The sequence below is a fragment of the Penaeus japonicus genome, unplaced genomic scaffold, assembly GCF_977035675.1.
Source record: "Penaeus japonicus unplaced genomic scaffold, GWHDUDI00000001_assembly GWHDUDI00000024, whole genome shotgun sequence".
NCBI classification, from domain to species: domain Eukaryota; kingdom Metazoa; phylum Arthropoda; class Malacostraca; order Decapoda; family Penaeidae; genus Penaeus; species Penaeus japonicus.
Window position 1 is genome coordinate 27,307,011 of NW_028234426.1, and position 5,000 is coordinate 27,312,010.

At 42.9% G+C, this 5,000-nt stretch overlaps 1 protein-coding gene across 1 annotated transcript in view; it reads right to left on the reverse strand.

Moving 5' to 3' along the window:
- The window catches only part of LOC122248341 (neurotrimin), a gene marked incomplete at its 5' end in the record, with an annotated part of 60,405 nt that overhangs the window by 45,501 nt on the left and 9,904 nt on the right, over nt 1-5,000 (reverse strand). The gene's annotated exons all lie outside the window — the stretch shown is intronic.

The window sequence follows — 5,000 nt, forward strand, 5'->3', positions numbered from 1 at the left end:
TGGGGGGAGTGGGGGGAGGTCAAGACAGGTAGTTTGATTGACTGAGGAATTTGTAGGTATTTTTGTGATGATATGTTGATATTATGATGACTGATAATGATGATGATGATGATAATGATGACAAATATTTTGATGATAATGATAAGAGATATAAACATTATGATATTGATGATATCAATATTAGTAATAACACAATGGTTATAATAATTAGGATCATCATTATCATCCTCATAATGATCATAATAATAATGATGATACCAATGATGATAACAATTTCCTTATTCCTACTGTTATTAACACTTTCTTCCTTATCCTCTTTTATCTTATTCTCGATCCCTTTCTCATCCCTGTTATTTTTCTGTCATTTCCATTATTATCATTACTATTGTTTTTCTTTCTCATAATTTTCATCTTCACATTTCTATTGCTGTGATTATAATAACTGTATATATGACATACTATATGACATTCTGATTTTTTTCTTTCTTCTTCTTCTTCTCTTCCTTCGTTTGTCTTTTCTTTTCTTCTCATTCTTCTCTCACCTCTTCTTCAGCATGTTCTTTTACTCTTCATCTTTTCCCTACATCTCCACCTCCTCCTTCATCTCCTCCTCTTCTTCCACCTTCACCCTCACTACCTTTTCCATCTCCTCCCTCCTCTTCTTAATCCTCTTCCTCTTCCACCTTCTCCTTTCCCCCTCTACCTCTATCCCCCTTGTCCTCCTCCTCCTTTCCTCCTCTTCCCCCTCCTCTTCTTTCTCTTATTTCTCCTCCTTATCCTCCTTCTCCTCCTCCTCCATCTCCTCCTCTTCCTCTTCTTCCTCCTCCTTATCCACCTTTTCCTCCTCTTCTTCCTCCTCCTCCTTTTCCTCTTCTTCCTCCTCCTCTTCCTCCTTCCCCTCCTCCTCCTCCAGCCCCTCCTCCTCCTCCTCCTCCCCCTCCCCATTCTCTTTTCTTTTTCACCAGTAAACGAAGGAAAAAAGGAAGAAAAAAGAAATTTAACGAGATTCAGTTATTGTTTAGCTCTTTATGTTTACGAACAGTCAAATCTTAATGGAAGTCGAGTGTAATCCATGCCAGAGGATTAGATATTGGGATAGGTGAGTATATAAGCAGATTATATAGATAGTTACATGACAGGTAGACAGATAGATAGAGGGATAGATCAAAAGATAAATGGATGGATAATTGGAATGAAGTAGTTTTTTTTTTCCTAATTGATCTACACATTTTTTTTTATTATCATGATCATCTCTATATCCACATCTCTATACACTTAAATTCTTATCCTTGCCCCACTGCCCTCTATACCAAAACCCCCTACCGCCAATGCCCCTTCACCCTTTCCCTGACCCCCCCCTACACCCTTACACCCTCCCTATACTCCCTTACCCCCTCCCCAACACTCCCTTTACCACCTACCCTCTCCCACCACCCATAAAAAAAAAAAAAAAAAAAAAAAAAAAAAAAAAAAAAAAAATCTTAAAAATAGGTCTCATGGGGAAGATTAGCAAAAGCAGTAGAGCTGTTTATGAACGAGTTTATGAAGCTCTTAAGGTAGGGCGTTAAGACGTCTAAGAAGCCATATTGGATTGTTCCTCGTCGACGAAATCACGAGGCGTTGGGTCATATCCTTGGCCTGGGATTGTTTTCTTGCAACGATGCAACGATTGGCCGGAAGCACTCGGCGAGTTCTTAAACGCGAAAGGAGTTTGAGATGCGCGATTATACTCAGTAGATTGAAGAAATAGAGTTCGGTTTTTACTTTTTTTTTCTCTCTCTATCTCTCTATCTATCTCTCTCTTTGCTTTTTCTCCTATCTTTATTTTTTTCTCTCTCTATTTTTCTCCTATATTTTGTCTCCCCTTTTATCTCTCCCATTCTCCCTTCTCTCTCTCTCTTTGTTTCTCTCTCTCTCTCTCACTCACTCTCTCTCTCTCTCTTTCACTCACTTAATCGTTCCCACTCCTTTTCTCTCGCATCCCTACTTCTCTTTCTTTCTCTTTTTGTTTTCTTTGCCCTCATTTTCCCCCTCCTCCATTCTACCTCTCTTTCTTCTTCGTCCATTTCCATTCCTCCCTCAATCTACTTACTGATCTATCCAATCTGTCTAATTCTGTACCTGGCTCTCTCCTTCTATCTACCTGTTTACCTGTCTGTCTGTATGTCTCTCCTTTCCCTCGTATCCCTTCCTCTCTCTCTCTCTCTCTCTCTCTTCCCCACTCCCTCTTTCCCTCTCCCCCTTTCTCCTTTGTATTTCACTCACTTCCCCATTCACTAACTCTCTCTCTCAGGCTCTCTCTTTCTCTCTCTCTCTCTCTCTCTCTTTGTTTCCCTCTCCTTATTTTCTCTTTCTATCTCACTCCCTCCCTCACAAACTCTCTCTCTCTCTCTCTCTTTCTCTCTCTCTCTCTCTCTCTCTCTCTCTCTCTCTCTCTCTCTCTCTCTCTCTCTCTCTCTCTCTCTCTCTCTCTCTCTCTCTCTCTCTCTCTCTCTCTCTCTCTCTCTCCTTCCCTCACCCCTCCCCTCCTTCTCTCTTTCTACTTGATTCGACAATTACTTGCATTGCAGTACACGACCAAATGGTTTCAATTGCAATAAAAGGATGCAGAGGAGTAATGGGTCCTAATTAGTTCATGTTTCTTAATGGCACAATAATGCATTGAGCGATCAGTAAGACTCAGAATGTTAAGATAACGATAATTATGGACTTTTGTGTATCGTGCTTGTGGGAATTGTGTGTGGGAAGGTAAAGGGATTATTAATCTATTGTTTGCGGTGTATTTGATTGTGTGTTTGGATCTTTGCTTATGCTTACACTTTTTTTTATGTCTTCGAATCTGAAATCCTATTTAAAAAAGGGGGGGAGCTATAAATATGCATGTAAGGTTGAAGTGAAGTAGAAAGAGAGACTAAAGAAGAATAAAGAGACAACATAGGAAGAAGGAGAAGAAAGGAAGACATAAAAAAGAGGAAGACAAAAAGGAAGTAGAAGAGGAACTAGAAAAAAGTATTAGATAAGTAGACGAAAACGTGAGCGAAGACGAAAATAAAAAGAGAAAGTCAAAAAGGAAGTAGAAGACGAACTAGAAAAAATATTAGATAAGTAAACGAAAACGAGAGCGAAGACGAAAATAAAGACCAACAAGAATAACAAAGATAGATGAAGATCTCCCCCCCCCCCGAAAAAAAAGACACACAAAAAAAAGACAACAACACGACAACTCAATGAAAAGGGATGATCAACCTAGCTTGTGTCTCCTCCGCTCGCCCTTGTGAGTATACGAGTAGGCTGTAAACTGCGTGTTCGTCGAAAACTATTGTAAACTTGTGAGCGGTAATGGACTCACTCTTTCTCTTCTGTGTCTGTTGATCTTGGTCTGTCGACGGCGTGTCTTAGGACTCAGTTAATGGGATGGAGCGAGGGATAAACATGCCTTTGGATTGGGGTATTTGGGGGGGAGGAGGTCGGGGGGAAAGGGGTGGGGGGAAGGGGTAGGAGGAGGTCGGGGGGAAGGGGTGGAGTTTGTATATTGGGTTTATAAGCTTTGTTATCATTCCGTTGGCGTTGGTCTTTTTTTTCTGTTTTACTCTATGACATCTCTCTCTCTCTCTTTTTTTTTTTTTTTTCCTTTTCTTTCTTTCTCGGCCTTCCCACTCTTTCGTTCTGTCTGTTTGTCTTTCCGTTCTTCCTACATCACCCTGTCTTTGTCTGTCTGCCTCTCTCTCTCTCTCTCTCTCTCTCTCTCTCTCTCTCTCTCTCTCTCTCTCTCTCTCTCTCTCTCTCTCTCTCTCTCTCTCTCTCTCTCTCTCTCTCTCTCTCCCTCTCTCTCTCTCTCTCTCTCTCTCTCTCTCTCTCTCTCTCTCTCTCTCTCACTCTCTCTCTCTCTTTCTCTATTTCTTTTTCTTTCTATCTCAAACACACGCACACAGACAGAGCCAATGAGCGTTCGACCGAAACTACAGTCCAATAGTCCGAAACAAGGATTGCCGTCGTGCCGTCAACAAAAACGGCCCCCCTCAACACAGGACTCTTAGTTGGTCTTTTTGTAGACGCGAAAGGAGGGGAAAGGGGGGGAGGGGAGGAGGAGGTAGGGGATAGAGGGGGGTAGAAGCAGATAGAGCAGAAGGAGGAAGAGGTGGTGAAAGGAGGGAGTATGGAGGAGGAGGAAGGGAAGTAAGAGAGGGGGGTGGGGTGAAGAGGTGGTGAGAATTAAAAGAGGTATGGGATAAGCAGAGAAGGGGGAGGGGAGGGAAATGGGTGGAGGGGGGAGGAAGATAGGTGGAAGAAAAAAAACAGGAGGGAAGAAAGGTGAAGATGAAAAAGGGGGGAGGGCAAGGGAAATTGGGGGAAGAATGGAAGATGGGAGGAAGGAAAGAGGAGAAAGAGAAGGGAAAGACGGGGAGAAGAAGAAGGAGAAGGGAGAGATGTGGGGGGTTGATGGAGGAGGAGGAAAAGGAGGAAGAGGAGGAGGAGGAGGAGGAGGAAGAAGAGCAACGATGAACGGCCTCATGCTTGGCGAGATATGTATTAAGTGAAACAAGAGTTAGAGTCCGAAGAAGCGAGACGGGGGAGGGGAGGGGAGGGAGGGGGGGAGAGGAGGGAGGAGGGAGGTGAGAGGAGGGCTTTGGGGGAAGGGGGATGTTGCAGTAAGGGTGAGGGGATAGAATGGGTGAGGAGAGCTTTTGTATCATTCGTTTAGGCGGCGGAGAGAGATAATGAACTGACGGGAGACAGACAGAGAAGAAGAATGTTGAATTAGAAAATCATAAAAACAAGAAGAAAAAAGGAAAGCAAAAGACTATAAAGAAGAAGGAAAGGAGAAGATAAAGACGAAAATGAGAAAAGAAGAAAATGAAAGCCATGAGGAAAACAAGGGGAAAGATTTGACATTTGCGAATCTGTATACATTGAACCGCCAAGAAATTTGGAAAGTTCTGGTTAAGGTAAGTAGCTGAGGGAGGAGAGGGGGGGGGGGGGAGAGAAGAGAGGGGACGTCC